This window comes from Labeo rohita, chromosome 23 (genome assembly GCF_022985175.1).
Source record: "Labeo rohita strain BAU-BD-2019 chromosome 23, IGBB_LRoh.1.0, whole genome shotgun sequence".
NCBI lineage: Eukaryota > Metazoa > Chordata > Actinopteri > Cypriniformes > Cyprinidae > Labeo > Labeo rohita.
The window spans coordinates 21,303,888-21,330,973 of NC_066891.1; the positions used below are offsets into that span (position 1 = coordinate 21,303,888).

Below are 27,086 nucleotides of genomic sequence, written 5' to 3' on the forward strand. Positions count from 1 at the left end.
TATTGTTTATTTAGTAGTGACCTGGATAAGATATTTCACATAAAAGATGTTTACATAGAGTCCACAAGAGAAAATAATAGCTGAGTAATAGCTGAACCCAGTTCAAAAGTTTACATACACTTGATTCTTAAAGAAGTCCACTTCCAAAACAAAGATTTACAGATAATGTACTCACTTCCTTGTCATCCAAGATGTTCACGTCTTTCATTCTTCAGTCATAAATAAATTGTTTTTTGAGGAAAACATTTCAGCATTTTTCTCCATATAATGGACTGCTATGGTGCCCTGAGTTTGAACTTCCAAAATGCAGTTTAAATGCGGCTTCAAACGATCCCAAATGTGGTTGTAAACAATCCCAGCCGATGAAGAAGGGTCTTATCTAGCAAAACGATTGGTTATTTTCATTTAAAAAAGTACAATTTAAATACTTTTTATTCTTAAACTCACGTCTTGCCTTTCTCTCCCTGAACTCTGTGTATTCTGACTCAAGACAGTTAGGTTATGTCAAAAAACTCCAATCGTATTTTCTCCCTTCAAAAATCATTTCAAAATTATCCTACATTGCTGCAGAAGTTCCGACCCAGTCTTTGCAAAGCGAGCATGCAAAGAAGATCAAACACCCTTAACAAAAAAGGTAAAACAGTGATATAGGACGATTTTGAAGTTGAGGGAGAACATGAGATGGGAGTTTTTCGACATACTCCAACTGTCATGAACCGGAACAAAAAAACAGTTTAGGCAGAGTAAAACAAGACGAGCATTTGACATTAAAAAGTATATAAATTGTAGTATTTTTATCGAAATAACCGATCGTTTCGCTAGATAAGACCCTTCTTTCTTAGCTGGGATCGTTTACAACCGCATTTAGTTTGAAGCTGCATTTAAACTGCGTTTTGGAAGTTCAAAATCGGGGCACCATATCAGTCCATTATATGGAGAAAAATGCTGAAATGCATTTAAGAAAGAAAGATATGTTTCCTTGGATGACAAGGGGGTGAGTACATTATATGTGAATCTTTGTTTTGGAAGTGGACTTCTTTAAGAATCAAGTGTATGTAAACTTTTGAACAGGGTCATTTTTATAAATACCTATTACTATTAGTTTCCCTTGTGGACTATTAACATCTTCTATGTTAAATATCTTATACAGATCAGTACAAAATAAAAAATAACATGCATTTTGTATGATCCCTCTTATTTTGGTAAAATAATAATCATTTAGCAGATTTTGCCAAGTGTAAACAGGTTATGTAAACTTTTCACCTCAACTGTTTATGACTTAACTACACCAGTGTTGGAAAACTAGTTGAAAATTAGATGACGCTATAGAGATTATTTAAATCGTCATATGAAATAATTCAACAACCTATCACATTTTTTTTTTACAATGACAGCTCTTTCTGTGTGTGAACATCTGCCTTTCATCTGTTCATTTTAATGTCAATGTTTAACCCTGTATTGAAGCTGGCACCAGACAAGATCTTGATACACAAAACCTAAAACGTGAGATAAAGCAAAGCACGTAAAGAACACCGTGTCCTCTGTAGCACATGACAATGAGTAAGGTTCTTTTGAAAAAAAGTGAGAACGAACTGTAATGACCAAACTTTTATCACCCAATGATGAGCTGATCGGAGTGCCTTATCACAATTTATGCACTTGTATTTAACTTAATTAAGTGTCAGAGCTATTTCATGAGGGTCAAGTGCCAGCTTGCTTTTCAACTAGAAACTAGACATGAAAGCGCAGGTGGTCACACATTAGTGACACATTATTATGCACTTTACCCTGAAGAAGCTTTAAAATGCCAAAAGCCCCTTGACATCTCCCACTACAGTCGTAAATAACAAGAGTGACGCAATCAGGTTAGTTGTAGGTTTTTAGATGTTCAATCAAACAATCAGACAATAAAAGACTTATGGTTGTGTAACTTTGAGGAAAGTCCCTTGCCACAGTCAGTGCTTCCATTTCACAGATGTAGATAAAAGTAGTCAAGATAAATTTAGTGAAAACAACCCACATTAAACCTGCCTTCGTTACACCAACAAATGAGTCTAGCACCTTCCCCAATGCGACGTAGAGCTGAACAGCATGAATCCTTAAACATTTAAGCCTCTTCTGCCAATGCCATGTTTGTCTGGGAATATAGAATTGCTTGTTTTGAGGATTCAGTACACTGAAAGAATGTAACTGTCCTCTGAGACATGCCATACTTTTGGACATTAGTCAAATATCTCGGCCATGCGGTTTTGAGGAATGGAGTGGAGACAGGTCCTGAAAAGATTTCCACCCTTGCTACCTGGCCGTGACCCAGAAACATCAAGGACCTCGTGTCCTTCCAAGGATCCGCAGGTTATAGCAGGAGGTTTATACAGGACTACTTCTATGTTTATTCATACCTGTTGCACATGGATGCAAGGCTGCATGGGCCTGGCATGGCACCAGGAAAAGGAGAAGAGGAGATGATCCTCTGTAAAATTCCATGTCCGTGGTCCGTCACCGACTTACACATTCTTTACAAGGATATTTACAGCTTGACTTTCAGATTTGCAGGGTGAAAATATGCTCAAATATGCCAGTTTTTAAATTAGTACTGCACACAAAAGCATGAAATTCAACACAGCTAACGCATCCTAGGTATAACCTGACAAATTGATACTTCATTACCAGTGCTGGGGTAACGCATAAGTAACGCGTAGGGGTGTGCGATATATATCATCTGCGATAATATCATAATTGTTGCAAAAAACATTCAAAACACCTACAATGTATTAAAATGTATTTAGAATTAGCACAAATTCAAGACATGGGGACAGAAAATGTATAGATTTATCCCACTTCATATAGTTAATATCACACGAAGAGTGCTGTTTTCTTCTCCAAAAATTACTATGATTACAAATGTGATATTGATTTTTTACAACAGTTCTATAGACAAAAATTAAGAGACTTACATTTTAGACAGAATATCGCCTGTTTTTGCTTTATTTCGCCAACAAAAATCATTTCAAACACAGCCACAATCATTCGTTCCTGAATGATTCAACTATTCAAATGATTCGATTCAATCGCTTTGACTCACTTATGAACTGACTCACTGACACCTACTGGTGATTTTAATTCCACATTTAAAGTATCTTTTCATTACTTAAATCATTTCAGATAGCAGTATTCAACGTTTTATGTTTAAAATATCAAAACATTATTTATGCATTTGTAACTGCAGGTTAAATGCATTTATGACCTGCATTAAACAGTGTGTAAATACATCTAAATGCCTTCAGATGCAGCTTCTGTGTTTCCCTTGCATTGCAAAGCCAAATTTTGTTGATACTGATTTCATTTGTTTGGTAACAGTTTGGTAACAGCCCAAATGTAAGAATTTGACTCAAAGGATAATGCACACTTTTAGAAAAATGGCTTTTTAAAAGTTAAAATGCCCATAAGAGGCACAAATCTATTTAACGTTATTGGAAGAGATTAATTATATATATATATAAATATAAATATAAATAGGAGTCACCTATCCATGGTAGTCCTTAAGACACCTGCACAATAACACACTCAGCAAAATACTGTCTAATTATCGTTAGTGATAAAATCCCAGAAAATACAGAGATATTATTTTTTTGTCAATGTCGCACACCCCTAGTAACGCAAGTTATGTAATCAGATTATTTTTTCAAGTAACTAGTAAAGTAACATATTACTTTTTAATTAGTTTTTAGTTGCTTTTTCAAATAAGTTACTTAGTTTTTCCATTTATTGACTGACAAGTCTTCTGTCCCCATGTTGAGAGAAATCAGGTAAACATGATGTTACTGTAGTTTTAGACTAAATGTAAACATGCATTTACTCATCTTCCCCTTTCCAGATGCAAACCTGCTAAGGCTGTCAAATGATTAATCACAATTAATTGTATACAAAATAAAAGTTGGCCTATTTAAGAAATATGTACAAGTATATGTATTTGTTATAATTTGTATATAATTTATATTATATATAAATAAAACTATTTTGTATATAACATATGTCTCTTAAATATATACATTAATTTTTGTGTATGTATATATACATACATAATTACACACAGTACACACACATTTATTAGGCAAACTCAAACTTTTATTCTGTATGCGATTAATCATGCTTAATTGTTTGACAGCCCTAAAACCTGCAATAATTAAATTTTAAATAACACTAATCCTTTATGTATTTAATCCTGTTTTATTAACCAGTGCTTTTGCTGCTGACCTTTGATTAACCAATTCAACCATACTAATAAGCAAAAATGACTTTAAGTTAACATTTGTGCTTCTGTTTTTTTTTTGTTTTGTTTTTATTGCTGAGAGTGTTGAACTTCCTATTGTGAATTTACTTTTCCCTAGTTCACCCAAACATGAAAACTAGCAGAAGCTGTACTCTTAGGACATCCAAGATATAGAAACATTTGGAACAGATTTGGAGAAATTTAGCATTACATCACATTCTTACCATTGGATCTTCTGCAGTGAATGGGTGCCGTCAGAACGAGAGTCCAAACAGCTGATAAAAATGACAATAACTCACAAGCTGAATGTTTTTAATAAACCAATCCATAAACCAATCCATCATGAAGACATTAAAGTTGTTGTTCACTTCCAGAACAAAAAAAATTACAGATAATGTACTCACCCCCTTGTCATCCAAGATGTTCATGTCTTTCTTCAGTCGTAAAGAAATGTTTTTTGAGGAAAAGATTTCAGGATTTCTCTATATATAATGGACTTCTATGGTGCGTGTGAGTTTGAATGTCCAAAATGCAGTTTAAATGCAGCTTCAAAGGGCTCTAAACAATCCCAGCTGAGAAAGAAGGGTCTTATCTAGTAAAACAATCAGTTTTTTTTTTTTTTTTTTTTTTTTTTAAATGTACAATTTATATACTTTATAATGTCAAATGCTCATCTTGTCTAATTCTGCGTGAACTCTGTGTATTCCGGTTCATGACAGTTATGGTAGGGTGAAAAACTCCATTTCATTTTCTTCTCCAACTTCAAAATCATCCTACATCGCTGTTTGACCGTTTTTTTTTTTTTTTTGTAAAGGGTGTTCGATTTTCTTTGCATGTTCACTTTGTAAACACTGGGTCAGTACTTCTGAAGCGACGTAGGATGATTTTGAAGTTGCAGGACAAAATGAGAAGTTTTTCAACATACCCCAATTGTCATGAACCAAAATACACAGAGTTCACACAGAGCTAGACAAGATGAGCATTTGAGTTATAAAGTATATAAATTGTCTTTTTTTTTTTTTAAAAAAAATAACCCAATGTTTCACCAGATAAGACCCTTATTCCTCATCTGGGACCGTTTAGAGTCTTTTGAAGCTGCATTTCAACTGCATTTTGGACGTTCAAACTCGTGCGCACCATAGCAGTTCACTATATGGAGAGAAATCCTAAAATGTTTTCCTCAAAAAACAATTTCTTTACGAGTGAAGAAAGACAGACATGAACATCTTGGATGACTATGGGATTATTTTTGTGCCAATAAGAATGAACGTAACTTTGTAAAACTGAACGTAACTTTCCAAGAAACGATCAAAAATATGCCACTGCAAAAGAAGAAAAACACAATGAAAATGAAAAAATGAACTCAGTCGCACGAAATTAACATGCTCTTCAAATATGCTTCATTCTTTGTTAATGATTTTCAAAGAATCGTTTTCGCGAATCATGGATTCTGAATGCGTTGCCACAGCTTTCGCTTACGCTTCGCATATTGCGGTGTGCAATACGTCGTGCTTTGTTTATATTAAGTATTAATGTTATTAGAATTTCACCTACGGTCGTCTCTTAGTTTCTAAAGATGAGCTCCCAGGAGAGACACGGAGCGGCATCATCTTCCACCTCAGCTTGTCCCTCAGGGCAGCTTGAAGTAAGTTCGTGTTGCTAAAGTAACGTTAATCAATAACATCGATAAAAGTTTTATTCATGTACAGTGTGCAACAGTTCTGATAGTTTCTATAAACAAAGCACGACGTATTGCACACCGCAACAACTTTCCAATATGCGCGCCACTGACGTCACCGTCTGTGCTTCCAGGTCAGAGAGCAACTGTCCATCAAAAGCTCATTAGCCAATCAGAGTAGATCGCTGTTAAGCCCGCCCCCACGAGAGGTTTGTGCCAAAACAGCAAACGAAAATTTGCGAAGCGTAAGCGAAAGCTGTGGCAACGCATTCAGAATCCATGATTCGCGAAAACGATTCTTTGAAAATCATTAACAAAGAATGAAGCATATTTGAAGAGCATGTTAATTTCGTGCGACTGAGTTCATTTTTTCATTTTCATTGTGTTTTTCTTCTTTTGCAGTGGCATATTTTTGATCGTTTCTTGGAAAGTTACGTTCAGTTTTATAAAGTTACGTTCATTCTTATTGGCACAAAAATAATCCCATAGATGACAAGGGAGTGAGTACATTATTTGTAAATTTTTGTTCTGAAAGTGAAATTCAGTGAAAAAGTCATTCCATTCAAAGCAGAGAGAAATAAACACACATCAAGCACCGTTCACAAACGAAAACAGTCCAAAACAGTTCTAAACAAACATGTTGATGGATTTTGAAGTGAGATGACTAAAAGAGATAGACTTTTTCTCTGAATGAAGTGTTATTATGGATTATGGGCTTTAAATGTAAATGTTTCGATGGTTATATTTATTATAAACACGCACAACACATGAATTGATGGACTGGACTGGTGTGGATTACTTGTGGATTATTGTGATGTTTTTATCAGCTGTTTAGACTCAGCCTGACGGCACCTGTTCTCGGCAGAGGATCCACTAATGAGCAAGTCATATGATGTCATTTCTTCACATCTGTTCTGATGAAGAAACAAGTTCATCAGAAGTAATCTTTCAGCAAAATGTCATTTTTCTGTGAACTATTCCTTTAAAACTGTAATGGGATTTAACTACATGCTAAATTTAGTTTTGAATGCCACACAACCCTTTTTGGCCATTACAAACTGTTACTGTATATATAAAAAAGGATCTATATGAAAAAAAAGTGTCTCAGGAAGGGCTCCGAGGAAACCTGCAAGACAGCAACAAGTTTATAGCGTAGCAGGAACCGGAGCTAAAAGTGGTTTATATAAAGGGTCAGAGCGTTTCTCTTACAGTGCAGGGTGTTGAAAACCAACAGTAAACTTAGACTACTGTAATAGCTGATGAAGCTGAACAGGCACAACTGCCTGAAACTGCTTTTGAGATTGACTTTCCACAACCTGCAGCAGACATTTAAACTCAAGGTGGACAACAGCTGAATGAGAGGAAGGATCTGCAACACTAGTGGGACTAACAGCAGAGGAAGTTCAACAAGTATAGCACAGTATAGGAAGTTAAGAGTGAAGTCAAGAAACATGCATGCTAAATCCTGAACTTGATGACATAAACTGAACTGAATGTTTGGAGGACATCAACAGTGATAATAGTGGAGAAACTGCAATATTTAAGATTAACACATGCAAAAGCCTCTGGAATGAAGTGAAAAATAAACCAGACGAAAATAGAAGAAAAGGTTCTTAAAGGCAGGAACCAATACAAGAAGAAACAAAGCAGAGGAACTGCTTTAGACAGAGAACAGCTCATGGGAAACTGACCTACTCAACTCTGGGAAAAACCCTTGTTTTGATTATGGATTATGAATTGGTTTAACCCATTATTCCCCATCATTCTAAAGGAGTCCAGGGACAATTACTCTACTTTTTAAAATCACAAAACTGGTGATGACATCTATGCAGTGGAGTCATGTTTCACCTGAATCATTCATTCATTTATGTCTGTATGTATGTGTTTATTTATTTAATTGCAGAATAGGTGCAAAGTCAAAAAAGTTGAAAAAAGGTTTTTCCACAAATTTTGTATGTATCCAAATTGTATAATATCCAAGGGACACATTTCTAGTAATTGTGCAGTTAATTCTCATATTGTATTTTTTTTTTTTTAGAATATTTGTTCTCTCCCCAAATTTGTCACTATTGAAACACATATAATTTAATAAGAAGGGTTATATTATTAAGCATTTGCTTACATCTTCCCTGTAAATATATATTTTGCTATTTTAATAAAAGGTTTTCAGAGGTAAATCAATAACAATTACAATTTTAACAACATTTGAAGTGTGATTTGTGAGATTTGTTGTATTCTGAATCCAATTTTTCTTTGTAAAAGACAAAAAGTTGATCATACCGAATTCAAACTTAAGGATTCATTAGTTTGAATATACATCGAACCAAATACCATCATAACATCATACTTTATTTTTGTCCATCGGTAGTGACAGTAATGTTTTGGTAGTGACCACATCACATTACAGAATTTTAACTCACATCCTAAAACACTACTAAAACATACTAAAAACTAATCATTTGCATAACCGTACTAAAATTGTTTATTTCCTCCAAATAAAGAATTATGTGTTCCCTTTTGTCACAACTGAAACAATGATGACGTGTTTTGGTCTTGACTGTTACTGTAGTGACAATTTTATGGGATAACCATTAAAAAAACAAAACAAACAAACAAAAAAAAAACACTAAGATGTCACGATTGAAACTTCACCAAATGTTTTAGTCGTGACCATTTCGGTAGTGATAATTTTAGAAACTTTTGAACCTAGCTCAAAGATGCTAATCAGCACATTTTGAACTAGCACAGTTTGAACATGGTGCATGTTTAAAAACTAAATGTTATGGAATAACTCCCAAAAAATTGTGCCTAACTGCAAAAAAAGATGTTCGGTAGTGACGTTCATTACAGGAGAACTCCACTTTCAGAACAACAATTTTCAAAAAATTTACTTACCCCCTTGTCATCCAAGATGTTCATGTCTTTCTGTCTTCAGTCATGCAGAAATTATGTTTTTTGAGGAAAACATTTCAGCATTTTTCTCCATATAATGGACTTCATTGGTGCCCCGATTTTGAACTGAGCCAGAGTACACAGACAATGAACTTAGACGTGATTCGTAGCCTGTACACAAGCTTTTGTTTTTAAAAAGTATACAAACTTTACAACTTTTCTTTTTTGTTTTTTTTTTAAATGACTGATCGTTTCGCTAAGTAAGATCCTTCTTCATTGGCTGGAATCGTTTAGAGCCCTTTGAAGCTGCATTTAAACTACATTTTGAAAGTTCAAAATCGGGGCACCAATGAAGTCCATTATATGCAGAAAAATCCTGAAATGTTTTCCTCAAAAACCATAATTTCTTCAGGACTGAAGAGAGAAAGACATGAACATCTTGGATGACAAGGGGGTGAGTACATTATATGTAAATTGTTGTTCTGGAAGTGGACTTCTCCTTTAAAGTTACACACAGATTTTCAGACTTTTGAACATATTTATGTCAAACGAGGGGGCATATCTAATCACCTTGTAGCTATGAGAGAAGGGAACACATGAATATTTCCTGATCATAAATTTAATTAAAATAGTAATTAAATTTCGGTAGTAACATGAAAATGCGGGACACGCACTTTTTTTTTTTTTTTACATAAAGTTTCAGAATTTAAAAAGAAAATATAGAATCTTTTTTTTTTTTTTTTTTTTTTTTACTTCACTGTTAAACTAAATCAAGATATTTTTAAAAACAAAAATGTGTGTGTATATGTATATGTATAATATATATATATATATATATATTTTAAGCTTACTGATATTTTAAATATTATTGTGGGATTCGACTGATAATAGAAGGATCTTAGTAAACATCTAAGATTTGGATGCTTAAATGCTTTTTAAATGTATTTTTGGTTGTGGGACAGCAGTTTGCACCAATTCTGTCGAACAAATGGTCACAAGTTTTAGGTCAGCAAGACTTTTTAAAATATTTTTGAAAGAACTCAAGGCTGCATTTGTTTAATCAAAAATAGTGATCTTGTAAAATATAAATATAATTTATAATAATAAATTCTAGCTCTTCATCTTTATTACTCCCTCTCCTTCTGGTTTACTTTTCAGCACTTATTTCAAATAAAAAATCTTTTACAACAAAAGTTAAATGTCTTCGTCAGTTTTGATCAATTTTATGCATCTTTGTTGAATAAAAGTATTATTTTTTCTTAATCTTATTGTGTATTGCGCATGTTTTCATGCTTATACCTAACAATTTCTGCTATATTTGTCTGTGAGTTAAGGGGGAAAAAAAAAGTTGACACTAATCTAGATTAAAAAATATAAAAAAACCTCAGAATGTGTTTTTTTTTCTAAGAGAGAAAGTGCTAATGTGCAAACAGTTACGGTAACATTTATGAAAACACTGTCCAAGTAAATAAACAATTATTTATCTCTACATTTATTTTGGCAGTACAAACTGAACAGAGCTGGGTCAAAAAAACGAGTGAATTTACAAACAATTTCAAGTGATGTTACAAACCACTTCCAAGAACATTACAAATGATGCACAAACCTTGAAAAGACGACAAACAGGACTTTTTCCTAGAGCCACACTTGTGATAAAAATCTTATTTTTTAGTTTTACCATATTGCCTTTTGATTCCATCTGGAATAAAATATTGGTCTTTAATTCGGGGGGAAAAAATACCTCAAAAACTCCTTTATCCAAACCTGTGATTTAAATATAAACGAAAACTAGCCTCTCTGTATAACATTAATTACAGTTACAGCAGAACATCTGAATCTACAGGACACTGATGTTCAATAAAAATAAAGGATCTAGCAATTGCAAATAAATATAACTAACATATAACGGGTGTAAAATGACTGTATTATAAATCAGCTAGTGAGCTGCACAATAATCGCATCCTGATCATTGGCAATCGAATCAAAAGATGAAGGACATCTGCCGCTAATATAACAGCAGAGAGCGTTTCACTTTCATCGGATACGATCCCACTAGAGTTAGACCCGCTGAGCCAGTCTGGACTGTTTACGGCGTACGCCGAAAGTGCACGGACATGGAATTTTCTCTCTCGCCAGCGTCCGGCAGGCGAAGTGTGTGATAGAGAAAGACATGTGCTGCGAGTCAGCTGCTCGCTAAATGAGGGCATTCAACCACATGGTCGCTGAGAAATATCCCTGCTGCCGGCTGATTGGCTGCTCTTCGGCAGGGGAGGGAGGGGCCGGGCGAGCGGGCAGGGAGGAGTCATGTGACCGAATCTAGCAGAGCGCTCGATAATGGGACCCCCACTCACAGCGGGGCGAGAGAGAGAGAGAGACAGTGAGAGAAAGAAAGAGAGAGAGAGAGCGGCCTGGACGAGAACCAAAAAAACCCCTCTACCACACACAGGCTGTGTATTGTTGCCTATTCACTGGACTCCATCTCGGGCCACTTTATCATTCAATTAGGACAGCTTTCACACCACACAGCAGAGAAAAGGGCCCTTCAATCAAACTGAAAACTTCACGCTGCCACTGGAGGGCACACAGAAAGAGACCCACAGTCCTTCTCTCTCTCTACTTTCATTTCTCTCTCTCTCTTTCTCTTCTCCTGTTGTTGTTGTTCTGGACTTTGTGAGGAAGAGAGAGGGAGGGAGAGTGAAAGAGAGGAAGAAAGCAAGCAACAGAGGTCATTTGTTAACACCAGAGCTTCTCTCTCGCTCTCTTTTTCATTTCTTTCTTTTGTTCTCTCCTTTTCTCCTCTTCTCTCTTTCTCTATCCCTTTGAGAGGAAATTTAGCATCTACAATTTTGCTATGTTGCCACTGGAGTGAGCTGTGGTTAGCCTGAGAATACATGAAAGGAGGAGAGCGAGAGACCACATATTTTTTTAAGATTGTCCGAAAAGGATCACTGCGAGTGTTATTGCGGAAAAACTCATATTTCAGCTGCAAACATATTTTATTTTATCTTACACAGTCTTGAAAATTCACATTTATTATCTTGAGTGTTTTCTACCTGTCCAAACCTTTAAAAACGACTTTTGAGGACTTCATATTAAATATTATATTTGATTTTAATACTGTTGATTGATGCATTCAGCATTGTCGTTGAGCGTATATTGTATTAATTTTATTTAATTTATATTTCATTTTATTTTACTAATTTTATTTAAATACAGTTCCTTGAGCGATTTCTTCCCATCCTTTCTTACACTTAAAAATATTTTCATATTAGTCATATTAAATACTATATTTGACTTGAATATGGTGGATTAATACACTTTTTTTTTTTTTTCACACAAGCAAATTTACACATTCTACTTCTACCTGTCCAGCCCTTAAAATTACTTTTCATATTAAATATTACTGCTTTATTTTTTATAATTTTATTGTATTATCATATTTTATTATAGTATTTTTATTTTAGTTTTTACTATTTTGATTTTATTTTATAATATTTTTTTATTTTATTTTATAATATTTTATTTGATAGTATTTTATTTTATATTTTTCATTTTCTTTAATTTTATAATATATTTTATTTCATTTTAAATTTTTATTTTATTTTATTACATTTTTATATTATTTTATTTTATTATACTTTTATTTAATTTTATAACATTTTTATTTTATTTTACTTTATTAAATGTCAGTTACATTAAGCAGCAATTTCTACCAGTTCTGATGTTTAAAGATTAGTTCAGTCAGGCTGATTTCATAGTCATTGCTGACTAGTTTATTTAGATGTTTCCAAGCACATTGTAAGCAATCTAGAAACCTTTGTACAGTTCCCTTGTTTTTATATTTATTACCATCACTGGCACCTTATTTCTCCCTATCACTACATTTTAATGATATACTGATTTTATATGATTTTAGGGCTACACTTTACAATAAGGTGTCATTTCTTAACATTAGTTAATGTATTAACTAACATGAACAAACAATGAACAACACACTTATTACACTATTTATTTATCTTTGTTAATGTTAGTTAATAAAAATACAGTCGTTGTTACACAATTTGTGTTTGTTAGTAAATGCTGAAATTAACATTAACTAAGATTAATCAATGCTGTAGAAGTATTGTTCAATTTAAGCTCATGTTATCTTATTGTAAAATGTTACCGATTTACTGTGCGTGCCATTTTTGCTAAATGTTTATAAAAAACAAATGTCAATAAAGTAGACAGAGAAGAGAGAGAACTGAGAGAAGTTAAGCATCTATAAACACACTACATTTATTTCCTAATTATGTCTAAGTGTAAAAGAGATTGATTGAACAGAGAAACTGAAGAGCATTAATATGCATGAGCATAAAGTAGTCACATCATGATACATGATTCCTTTCATTTCATTATTTTTGTCTTTCCTCCTCCACTCATATATTTTCTGAGTGAATACCGACACCGAGAGCTTCTAGCGATTCTTCTCTCGGTTGCAGCTGAAAACGTAACAATGGATTCGGTGGACCACACACCTGACCGCACACAATGAGACGGCAAGCAGCTCGCTCTCATGTGCTGCCAGGAAACATTTCTCCATCAAACTCACATTATATCAGCCCAAATTCATCTACAGCTTTAAGTAGCTCCTGTTCATTTGGAGTTTCACTCACAAACTACACTACTCACACAAACACGCACTATGCATACAAGTCCCACGTTAGGAAGCCAAATTATACCAGGATGAAAACTTGGAGTAAAAGCACCAATGCGCAAACACTTACACATTAATGAAGAGCTGTGGGCAGAGCTCCAGAACCATAAAGCCAATTTATAGAGTGAATTAGGGGGAGTGAAATAAGAAAACATTTGCCAGGAATTGTCCCTTATAGACCAAATGACAGACTGCAGTTGCATTCACAAAGCCTCAGACTACATCATGAGAGTCTATGATTGCAAAATATTAAATAAATGTATCACGTTTTATAAACACTAACTTAATGAAAATTCTACTTTATTTAGACAAGAAAAAGGAGGTTTTTAGGTTTTAGCATCTCTTAAGTAAAAGCCTTGTTTAAACGACAACAACAACCAAAAAATTATTTTAAACCTTTGACGGTTGAACAAAACAAAACAAAACAAAAAAAAAAACTGGCTTTGCTTTTCAAAAACCGCTCGTTAAATATAATGTGACTCTAGACCACAAAACCAGTCATAAGGGTAAATTTAAATACAAAATAAATAAGCTTTCTATTGATGTATGGTTTGTTAGGATAACACAATATTTGGCGGAGATACAACTATTTAAAATCTGGAATCTGAGGGTGCAAAAAATCTAAATATTGGGGAAATCACCTTTAAAGTTTTCCAAATGAAGTTCTTAGCAATGCATATTACTAATCAAAAATTAAGTTTTGATATATTTACGACAGGACATTTACAAAATATCTTTATGGAACATGATCTTCATTTAATATCCTAATGATTTTTGGCATAAAAGAAAAATCAATCATTTTGACCCATACAATGCATTGTTGGCTATTGCTACAAATATACCTATGCCACTTAAGACTGGTTCTGTGGTCCAGGGTCACATATTTAAAAAAAACACAATAAATTAGGGCTGTCAAATGATTAACTGCATACAAAATAAAAGTTTGAGTTTGCCTAATATATGTGTGTGTGCTGTGTGTAATTATTATGTATATATAAATACAAACACATTCTTGAATATTTAAAAAATATTAACAAGTATATGCATTCATTATAATTTTTATATAATTTATATTACATATGAATAAAAATAATTTGTACATAAATAACATTTCTCCTAAATATATACATTCATTTGTGTGTATTAATATATACATAATAATTACACATAATACCCACACAGATATTAGGCAAACTCAAACTTTTGTATGCGATTAATCATGATTAATCATTTGACAGCCCTACAATAAATACAAAAATATCAAATATAATATTTCCACTGTGGCAACCCCTAATGGGAGCAGCTGAAGGAGGAAGAAAAGAAAAAAAAAAAAAAAAACGGAAAACATAATAAATATTTCAATATTTTTTGGCGTAATTAAAGAGCTCATTTAAACAAAAACAAACAAATAAAAATAATAACTTTGGTTTGAACATGTCATATTAAATAGAATATAAAACTACAATAAATACAAACAATACAAAATATTAAAGTAGTAGTCCACTTCCAGAACAACAATTTACAGATAATGTACTCACCCCCTTGTCATCCAAGATGTTCATGTTTCTTTCTTCAGTTGTAAAGAAATTATGTTTTTTGAGGAAAACATTTCTGCATTTTTTTTTTTTTTTCATATAATGGGCTGATATGGTGCCCCTGAGTTTGAACTTCCAAAATTCAGTTTAAATGCAGCTTCAAACAATCCCGAATTGGTTATTTTCATTTTAAAAAACACGATTTTTATACTTTTTAATGCCCGTCTTGTCTTACACTGCCTGGACTGTTTTTGTTCAGGTTCATGACAGTTAGTGTATGTCGAAAAACTCCCATCTCATGTTCTCCCTCAACTTCAAAATCGTCCCTAATCGTCGCTGTTTTACCTTTTTTGTTAAGGGTGTTTGATCTTCTTTGCATGTTCACTTTGCAAAGACTGTGTCAGTACTTCTGCAGCGATGTAGGATGACTTCGAAATGATTTTTGAAGTTGAGGGAGAAAATACGATTGGAGTTTTTCGACAAACCCTAACTGTCTTGAGTCAGAATACACAGAGTTCATGGAGAGAAAGGCAAGACGAGCATTTGAGATTAAAAAGTATTTAAATTTTATTTTTTTAAATGAAAATAACAGATCATTCACTAGATAAGACCCTTCTTCCTCAGCTGGGATCATTTACAACTGCATTTGGGATCGTTGAAGCCGCATTTAAACTGCATTTTGGAAGTTCAAAATCGGGGCACCATATCAGTCCATTATATGGAGAAAAATGCAGAAATGTTTTCCTCGAAAAAAAATTCCTTACGACTGAAGAAAGAAAGACATGAACATCTTGGATGACAAGGGGGTGAGTACATTATCTGTAAATCTTTGTTTTGGAAGTGGACTTCTCCTTTAAGTATTAACTTTATATTAAGTAAACACATTTAATTAAATTATTACTTAAAGTTAACCTATATAATACATACAGTTTGTAGATTTTAAGAAAAGACTTTGCTTAAGACTTAAGACTCAAATGAAGCTTCTTCATTTCATACATTTTCTTGGTAACATTTAAGTTTAGGGTCCAATTCCCACTTTTAACTAGTTGCTTATTAGCATGCATATTACTAGCATGTTGCCTGTTTATTAACACTTACAAAGTACATGTTAATGCCTTATTCGTCATGACCATGTTTTTATATCACTTAATACAACCCCAAACTTAACAAATACCTTAACAACTATTAATAAGCAGTAAATTAGGAGTTTACTGAGGTAAAAAATAAATAGTTAATTAATTGCTCCCCAATCTAAAATGTGTCCATTTTCTTATGTGTAAATAATGAATTGGTGCATTTTTCCTTATTGTGTATAGTTCATTTAATGGTAGCACTTTATTTTACAGTCCAAGTGCATACTATGTACTTATCACAGTAAATACAATAACTAGATACTAACAATGAATCTACTCTTAAACCTAATCCGACCCCATGTAGTTACCTTATGTTACCAGAACTTTCTTAGATAGGTACACTGTAAGTACATGTTAATAGCTTAATAGTTAATGAAATAGTCAGGATAAAGTTAAGAAATGAAATGGTTAAAGTTAGGGTGCTTCTTTTTGTAAATGTTTCTTTGATTGCCATTATAATTGCAGCATCAACCTGTGATTGGAGGAACCCGTGAAAACTCCTGACATCTCACTGGACAACTACATCTAACCAGCACGTCCACACAGCTCAATCTGTACATCAATACACAACTAAACAAATCCTCTCTCTAAGGCAAAACAGCTTTTTTTTTTACATAAGTGTTGGATCCAACTCAAACGACAACATGAATCATAAATGTTTTCCTTCAGCCCTTTTCTGTGACTCTCTCCGTCGTCATCCAGCTTTCTTTTTCCTCTCTGTGACTGACTCATCTAATCGCGCTCAAGGTCTTTCAGATTCTCCATACATGACTGTACGTCTGTGAGCAACCGTTTGAGGTTTAACTTAAGTTTAACTTATCTCACATCCTTTCCATACGACGGTTTCTAATTGTTTGTTTTCCCACTAGCGTCAAATCCAGCCCTCGCTGACGAGTACAAATATTACAGTTCATAAGCTCATTTGTATTTCTTTGAGATGTTAGTAAAAAGTAGAGCGGTCCAAGTGGATGGTCATTCATGAATCAACCAATCACAGCGACACAGAAGTACCACCTCTTGTCACATGACTCTTATGCCTGTAATTCACTATTTCCTCCTCACATCTTAATGAAAATAAGCTTAAAAGATGCTGAACCTGCTCTGAACCTTCACTGTTGGATGGTGTTGCTTTGGATAAATGAGTGCTTACATAATTAATCTCATGTTTTTTGGTTTTATATCTGTTCACTGCAAAAAATGATTTTCTTACTTAGATTTTTTGTCTCGTTTCCAGCCAAAACATCCAACAATTCTTAAATCAAGAAGGAATTTCTAGACAAGCAAAACGTATTGTCTTGTTTTCAGAAAAAAGACATCATATTTAAGTGAGTTTTTGCTTAGAACAAGCAAATAATCTGCCAATGGAGTAAGCAAAATAATCTTATTTCAAGCTGAAAACAAGATTATTTTGCTTACCCCATTGGGAGATTATTTAGCTTGTTTCAAGCAAAAACTCACTTAATTTTGACATGTTTTTTTCTGAAAGCAAGACGATAATTTTTGCTTGTCTAGAAAATCCTTCTTGATTTTAGAATTTTTCGATATTTTGGCTGGAAACGAGACAAAAAATCTAAGTAAGAAAAGCATTTTTTGCAGTGTGCAGTGCTGAAGTCCCTCTGTAGTGAAAATCAAGATTTTTATGTTGTTAATTTGTCTATGGGGAGTTTTTAATATGCTTTTAGACAAACCATGTCCCAGTCCATTAATCAACACCATTTCTCAAAGGCTGTCCTAGAAATGTGGTTTGAAACAGCCCTTATTTTGCTACGTCACAAAATAAGTAACCAATCACGTCAAAGGATAGATTCCTATCATTAGCATGCAAAATATACCAATAGGATTTTCAGGGCAAAATCAAACATTAAATAAAGCATTTAGAGCTTATAGAGCATTAAATAGAGCACAACCGCTAGGCGGTAACCGCTAACTTGAAAAATATACCGCGGCAACAGTGTAAAAGTAGCCCGGAGTCAGACGCACCTCTCGCGGGCGTGAAGTGGAATCACAAACTAGGCTGCCTTCGAGCCTTCAAGGCATTTTGAGGGCACAACATCATCACGTAAGTAACTTTACCAAATGTTACAGTATCCACTGTAGTTGTCCGCTAGTAAAAACATAGTTTTATCAGTCATTATCCGTGTTTCGCCATTATATCGCGTTTACTGCAGTTCAGTTAGTGGATCACGGGGCTCTGGCTGGTGTGACTGCGTGGGGGCGGGGCTAATTTGCATATTCATAGTTCTGTGTATATTAAATGAGGCAAGAGGTAGATTACATTCAAGCTGTTTTAAGACATGAGAAAATTATTTTCACAAGCAAAAACATTTAAATATATCATTTTGATGACCAAACATCAGTTTTAAGAGATATAAAAAATTGACTACAGGGGGACTTTATTTTACATTTTCTAATGCTCTTTTTTTTACTTTATTTTTGGACCAAATTCTGTGCCTGTCACTTAAAAGACGCACAGTTTAAACTCAATTCAGAAATAGTTTTTATCTAAATCTACTTGTTACACGAACAAAACCAAGTTTGAGGGTTAAATCAGTAGAAACGGCTATAATGTTTATTAATAATTTATTATTTAATGCCATCTTTTGCCTGTCATTTTTACTTACTGAACCCATTATAACATCTTTCTCAACAGAGTGTATCGCCGAGGTAATCGCATTAAAAGATGTTACGAATTTACTGCCCAGTAAAGCCAGCGGTACATTTCCTTAAAGACAATAAATTCACAACAAAGATAGCAGAGAGACAGTAAACGAGTGAGAAAGTAGCTCGGAGGGGAAGAAGACCCATCTTTGGGGTGGAAAAATGGACGAGGGGGATCTGAAGGAAGAGAAGGAGGGGTTGCAGCATAAGTGGTGTTCAGTGATGGATAGACTCGGGCCTTGAAAAGCCACACCTGGCTGGCTGCTTTCAAAAGCACAGCTTTACTCATGTACAGTGGTGCTATGCGCTTCAAACATCTAGCGTCTTCTTACTATCTAAAGGCGCCGCATACTACAAGTGCAGTCAGAATGCGTGCCAGCAAAGGGGGAAAAAAAGACCCTCTTTTCTTTTGCGTGTGGCATGTGTACTTTGTGTTTGGACTTGTTTTGCAAAGCTGTCAAGAACATTAGCGTGTATTTACACATGTACTATTTATGTGTGGGTTTCTTTTCTATTACTCTTTGTTCGGGTCATTTGATGACGCTTTCTCATGCAATTAATGAGCTTGGATTTGCGATTGCTGCTGAAGTTGTTGTTTTATACCCCTTCTGAACTCTGACCATGAAAACATCATTTGGTTAGAAATATATATTTTCCACACTTCTTTTATGCTACATCATATGCTGACTGATGATAAATTTATGAAAAATAGTTCAGAAAATGTTTAAGGACAGTGTAAAGTTGAGTAAGATGCATCAGATAAGTAGGTTTTGACTAAGAAATTCATAATAAACAATTAGATTTATGACTTTCCACACTGTAAAAAATCTATGCAATTTTGTTACCTTAAAGAGCGTCCTGATTTCTACCTGGAAATTTAAAATAGTTTGCTTTTAAGTAAAAAATAGTATAGTTGTTGGGTTTTTTTCTTGTACTACAACTATTATCAAACTTTCTGAATATTTTTGGTTAGAATAAAACTGGTTAGTTTAGTTTTTAGGGTTACCTAACAAAACATTTTTACAGTGCAATCCAAACAGATTCAAATCAGTTTCTGTGCTGGTTTCAAATTAAAACAACAACTTTTACTTTCTAAGATCAAAATCTTGTGTATGAGAATATTTGTCAACTGCACATTATCATAATTATTATCTTAATTGGTTGTTTGATGACATTCATAAAACTGTAACTATAAACTATAAGTTTACCATGTTCTATGTGAAAAAGAACTTTAAAAAGTACTTTAATATAAAACCACATACACTACTTTGTTTCTGAACAGAGATTTTTAATGTTTTTTATATTAATCTATTTTTTTAATATTTAAAGCCTGCATTTATTTAGTCTAAAGTACAGCAAAATCAGTAAAATTTTGAAATGTTCTATTCTATTTAAAATAGCTGTTTACTATTTGAATATATTTTAAAATGTAATTTATTCCTGTGATTTCAAAGCTGAATTTTTAGCAACATTAGTCCAGTCACAAGATCATTCTAATATTCTGATTTACTCTTCAAAAAAACATTTATTATAATTATGTTGAAAACAGCAGATTAGAATTGTTTCAGGTTTCTTTGATGAACAGAACATTTAGCAGAACAGCATTTATCTAAAACAGAAATCTTTTGTAACATTATAAATGTTTTTATCATCGCTTTCGACCAATTTAAAGCATCCTTGCTATATAAAAGTATTAATTTCTACAATTTCCTTCCCAAAAAAAGAATAAAAAAATTATACTGACTCCAAGCTTTTGAAATGGAAGAGTGTATAATGTCACAAAAGCTTTTTATTTCAGACAAATGCTGATCTTTGGATCTTTCCAAAAAAAACTCAAATGTTTTAAATATTGATAATAATAATAATAATTTAAAAAATGTTTCAGCATATTAGAATGATTTCTGAAGGATCATGTGACACTAAAGACTAGAGTAATGATGCTGAAATTTTACTTTTGATAACAAGAATAAATTACATTTTAAAACATATCCAAATAGAAAACAAATTTTAAATAGTAAAAAATGTTCAAAATGTTACTGTTTTGCCGTACTTTGAATCAAATATATGCAAGCTTGGTGAGCAGAAGAGCCTTCTTTTAAAAAAACATTAAAATCTTACTGTTCAAAAACTTTTGACTGGCAGTGTATAAAGAGTTATTTCTTTTTGTGAAAACAATAACATTTAACTTAATTTTAGTCAATTTTCTTAACAGGTTTATAGCATATTTGGGGTTAATTTCTACAACTTTCCACACTAATTCATATCTGTAATATGCATTTAACATGCAACAGATTGTTTTTAATTTATTCGCTTGTTAAGCAGCTCTAAAAACGCCACTTGTGAAATTCTATTCAGGTCTACAGATGTTCCAAACCTGAATCCTGAACGAACCATTTTTCATGTTTCTGTCAGTTCTGATATGAATCATTTTCTGATAAGAATCAAATCTGGTGTTAAGGCGCTCGTAGGAGTTATAATGCCCTCGTGAACTTGGCTTGATTTTTATCTCTCCTCCCTTTTTTATGGGCCGACTTAGTGACCAGGTCAACTACTGTTCATACTGCCCACATAAACACTCCCCAGTGCCCATTTCAGACATGGATTTAGACACAACACAAACACACATTATACACTCACGACTGCAAATACAAGCAAACTCACAGGGCTGAACCACAAACCTATATTCCTGTCACAAAACACTTAAATCATAATACGAAACAAATAGCTATATTACAGTAACTCGGCACAAATCTCAAGCACAGCATCGTCCCTGTTCGTTCCTCGCTACTATAAGTGGAGGATATAAGGACTCAGATGAGGGCTGATCCCCATTCTACACTGGGTATTAAGTAGCGTTTGTGCTCTCCAAAGCCTGTCCTACCTATTAACCCCTCTGATGTGCTTTCTCATGATAATCAGCCTGTTACCCACCGAGGAGCATGGAATTGTGGGATGTTTTCAGAGGAGAAACCCCCCTTGATGCACATGCTCGCTCGCTCTCTCTAACTCGCACACCGAATCAAGCATGTAAGACGCCTTTTCAGAGAACACATGAAAATTAAACTGCTGAAACGTTTGTTTAAAACGTCCCACATCTACATCTCACCAAAAAAAACGCTCGAAGTAGATAAATATGCAGACGCAGAAGAAAGTGTTTGAAAGAACTCACGTTGATGTCAAAAAAAATGACAAGCTCAACAAAACCCAACTATATTTTTGCAAAAAGATTTCTCAACTCTCAACTTTAAAGGCACACGCAAGAACATTTAACGTGAAAATAACAAAAAAGAGCCCATGCTGACAAACCAAACGGTCTCACACATCACAATATGCGTTTCAACATGCAATGTCAATAACAAAAGCACTGTCTCGTGACGATCTCACTTCCATTTCCTTATTATGTAGCTTGAGGCAGTGGAAGAAGAGGGCCATGATGGAGCATAACCACTAAACAAGAGCTCGTCGCAACCTGTTCTTTATCAATCACTGTTAGAAAGCCATCCTTTCCCATACATCCAATGAATCCTGCCAAACTCAGAATATTTTAAATGCACAGAGCAACCAATAATACCTTTTAGCGCTTGAGATAAAAAAAGCAAAGACATTGAAAAGCATGTTCAAAACATCACTGCATATATCTGAGAAAAAGATATCAAACATGTGACTAAGGTGTTGCAATCATGCTGACTGGTGAATTAAAGATTGCCCAAAGTTATGCTCATATGCATAGTTCTGTACATTTAACCAGCAAAAACATTTTAAATCATTAACTCCTCACAATCATTTCAGCAAGTGTGTAACAGCAGTTTCCTTATTAGTAGCAATATTTAAAATGGTCAAAAGCAGTTTAATAAACTAAGAAACTCAAGTCTAGTGGGACGAATTTAGGGTAACTGAAAAAGATGTCGCACATCTGCAGGTGTTTAATCAAACACCTTGGCTGATGATAAGAAGATTTCATAAGCATAACAGCAACCAAAAAACAAAAACCTTTAATTAGATATCTTGCTGTAAACAACATGTTTCGGTCAGTCGATGAACTTTCAGCCCATTGAGTTTTATCAATTTCGATTATACTGCCTTCAATTCGAAGTGTTTATAAAAGTGTGATAAACTCATCACTTCAAGCTGTGACTTTGGAAGCGCTTTGATTTTCCTCACAAACGTGTGTTTTCGATTTAGCGTTTTAAATTTGTTTACGGAATAAACAAAGTTCACTGATTTCTCACTGTTGAACATAAACAATGTGCTCGTTTCTCAGCAGAGTGATTCTTAGCCTAATGATCCCTAGTAAGCAGCCATGAAGCAATATGTAAATGAACATTAAAACGAGGTGCCCCACACCTCAACCCACCGCTTGACACTCTTGTTTGTGGAGCACCTCTTGATAGGAACACACAAACAAACACAAAAAGTTTTTCACACAAGACGGCATTATAGAAAAGTCACAATCCGCCCAGGAACATCCGATCTGTGGCAAACAAATGACGAGCACCAGATAAGTCATAGCAGCATGGAGGCAGAGTTCTAGCACGAGAGAAACTAAGCGAAAATAGTTGTGTATTTACAGCCCAGTGTTACTTTCTCAAATCGAGCAGTGAACTATTCACAGACAGACGCGTTTGTATAAACCAATGTTTGAAACTCAACAGGAACGGTGCTTCAACTCGTGTGTGTCCACAGTACAGGCAGAAATATTCAGAAATTGCTTAAAATTCAACTATTCGCTCCAAAGTCACAGTGAACATCAACAGACACGGGCGAGCCGATGATCGATCAAATGCAACTGTATCGGTTTGTAAACAAAATGCATCCGCGCTGTATTTATCGATGAAGTTCGCGAAGCGCCAGCGGACGTGCAATTAAAAATTAAATACCCGGAGCCTCAACAATGTTTTAGAAAAATAAGCCAAAAATAAGTGACGTCGGCTCGGGAGAAAATATCAACCGTGTTATTACTATGAAGCACTCGTGTATCATCTGCCATATCGATAAGCGGCCGAACGAGTTGTATTAATTATCGGGATCTCATTAAAAAAACATGCACACATCAGAGCGTGCAGCTACATTATGAGGACTTGCAGAAAAAAGCGAGCAGTTGCCACCAAAAACTTTCCAGCGCCGCATTAGTCAATTTCACAAGGAACCGCCGTCACATTCCAGCACCGACTAAGCGCAAACCTACCGTGGGAGCCCCACGCCACCGTTCCCGGTCTTTCTCCTCTTGATCTGTTGTTTTATTATTTTTTCCAATTTTTTTCTCTAATTTTTCTTTTTTCGGGGCCTGAGTGTCTCGCGCTCCTCAGGCTGCAGCAGCAGAGTTATGGGGCGCGCAAGCATTGTGGGAGTGTGACGTCAGGCCACTTTCACAAACTTTTCACAGGGGCTGGTAAACTGTGTGTTGTCTGTGTGTTTTTGGGGCTGGAGTTTGCATATCGTTATGATTAATGATGGATAACGGCGGCACCGATGAGGTTCGTCGCTGAATGTCTAGCGAAAGTAAAAGTATTGAGACAGCCGATAGCGTTTTTCAATTATTTAACGCAGGCATGTTTAATGCAAGGTGACTAAGTCAACAAGCAGCTCTTTATTTTATACAGAACGCCGCGCTGTTTTCTTATGCAATGCAAAATTTTAGCTTGACTCTTTTGATTCATCTCTATTCAAGCAATATGTACAATCTTAAACAATTAAATTTAGGATGATTGAACGTGTGAAAGAAGCATGGAGGAAGGTGACAAGATGTTTCTTTCTAAATGTTAAATGAATGTTCACTTTGAAATTTGTTCAAATAAAAATTTTAGTGGTAAGTGCGTTGCCCTTTTGGAAGAATAAATCAAATTAATTACTGATTAAGAAAACGCATAAAACTGAGTAGAGATGACAATGTTTGTGAGGTGTTAAATGAATGGAACAAATATGAAAACGCTTAAATCACTTGTACAAAGCCTGATTTCTTATTTTAGCATGTTTACTTAAGTGTTTATGTTTTTAGGTTTACAAATGTAAATTAGAGTCACTGTTTATTTATCATGTTCTTTCAAACTAATTAAACTCATCAATTAAAGGTTATACACAAGTAAACTTTGAAAGTGTGATCTGTCAAAGTCCTGTTGAGGTTTGTTGTACTGACATTTAAAGTTTTTATTTATTTGTTTTCATGAAAAGTTATTGCTTAAGATCAGATGTTTGTAATGCAATGTCCATTCTACAACAGCAAGAAAAGAGACAATAAATCCATACAGATATTAATCAAATGATTGAGAGGATGATGATCCTATGGGGAAGTCATTGAGAATCATTCTGAATAATTAACTCAAAACATCAAGCATAAACACAGGTGAACGAACTTTGAAAAGTCTTTAAATCTTCTGAAGTGTCTTCTGATGTTTTTAACGCTAAATCAGGTAAGACTCAGTTCTTAAATGATTATTGAACAAAAGTAGTTTCTCTTTAGATAATCAAGTTTTAGCATCTTGTAAGATTGAGTCTGAATGTGTCTGAAGGGAATGTTTGATTTAATGAAGGATGAAGAGGGCAGGTCCCACGTGTAGTTTCCGATACTCCCGTTTCACCTTGTGTTTTGGGGGAAGAATCACTTCCAGGGCACACCAGCCCGTTTCCTCACCACCCCAACCCCCTCCGACCAGCGGGTGTGTGTGTGTGTGTAAGTGTGTGTGTGAGAGAGAGAGAGTAGGGGGTGGGGGAGCAAGGGTCTTCAATAAGCCTCTCGACATGCTCAATGCAAAGGGGCGAAACCTTTCCGAGTTTTTATGTTAAAGAAGAAAAAGAAAACCCTCCAGGAGAGCTTCTGCCACCTGAGTGAAATTAAATGTTGTCACAAAGTGTTTCAGAAGTTTTTTGCTGAATGTGAATATATGAGATTGGTTGCGAAATTGTTTTAAAAAGCCACACGAAAAATGTCTGGACACTGAATGATAATTTGGAGTGATAATATCAGGTAGTTTTGAAACGGAATTGTTGCGGGTTTTGTGAGCTGGAGGGGAAGTTCATGAGAGCGTTTAAAATGAAAAGATGTTTTAACTTAGGAATGTGCATATATGAATTTAAAAAAAATAAATAAATAAATAAATAAATATATATATATATATATATATATATATTTATGCTGCATTTCTTTTCCGTTTTTCTCTTCTAATGCATATTAGCTTTGACTTAGTCACTTCTATCAAAATACGCTTTTTTTTACATTTCAAAACTAATTATTTAAATATCTGAAAATATGTTTTCTAGCTTTTCCTCTAAAAACATTTGTATATGTACAGAGAAAACATGATACTTGTCGAAACGTTTGAAAAGCTTTCGTTAAAAAATTCTCCATTAAAGAAACAGATCTGGGATTTCACTAACAAGCTGAATTGACTGTAAAAAATAAAGGTCTGACGCTTAAAAATCACTCCCGTTAATATAACCTCATGTCGTTATAATTAAGTCATATTAAATCATATTTTTATAATTCAGCTGACCTAATAGTTTAGTTGTTACCACATAAAGCACATTTTTTCCTCATACATTAGTTACAAAAATGCAAATCAGAATGACAACCTTAGAATAGTAATAGTTTGTACACCACATTAAATTTAGACTAATTAGACTGAGTGATATTATAAAAGACATATGTGTGCAAACAAGGAAGAAAGATCAAAAGGGAAATCCCAAATGACTGTACACTATGTGGTGTAAGATGATTAAAGGTTAGGAACTGGGGCTTTTATACAATTAAAAAAAGACACAGAAAGATCCCAAAATTACTCATTGATCAAATAGCAAGTGGATTAACTGTTTATTATATATGTGGATAAATGTCCATTTTGATTTCCCTAAATGTTTAAAGATGTTTTTGGTGCATATCTGATGTGTGTGCAACAGTGGTCATCAGTTATTTTAAAAGTAAAGTTAAACAGCAAGAACAAAGACAATAACAGCTGTTCATCAACCTAAAAAAATCTTCTACATTCTGCTGAACTTTCCATGAATGTGCATTTAAAAATTAATTTTGGTCATTTTTAAAAGAATGTGACACTTTGAGGATGAACAGAATGTAGATTTGATTCATTTTATATTGTTTTAGATATCAAAGGTAGTAAAAGTTTATGCAACAACAAATATTTTATACTTTCTTTTTTTCTTTTTGTAGAAAAAATAATAAAGCAATACATTCTGTAAATATAGCTTCTTTTATCCAGTGATCTACACTTGTAGA

General features: G+C 34.1%; 1 protein-coding gene across 2 annotated transcripts in view; it reads right to left on the minus strand.

The window, feature by feature from the left end:
- The window catches only part of plagl2 (pleiomorphic adenoma gene-like 2), a 70,963-nt gene that overhangs the window by 33,598 nt on the left and 10,279 nt on the right, over positions 1–27,086 (minus strand). Inside the window, exon 1 of one of the 2 annotated variants that reach the window (XM_051095926.1) lies at positions 24,048–24,196. The exons of the other annotated variant lie outside the window; for it this stretch is intronic. The gene's annotated coding sequence lies outside the window, so the exon portion shown is untranslated. Of the gene's footprint in view, positions 1–24,047; positions 24,197–27,086 lie in introns of those variants that run through there. 2 annotated transcript variants of the gene reach the window in all.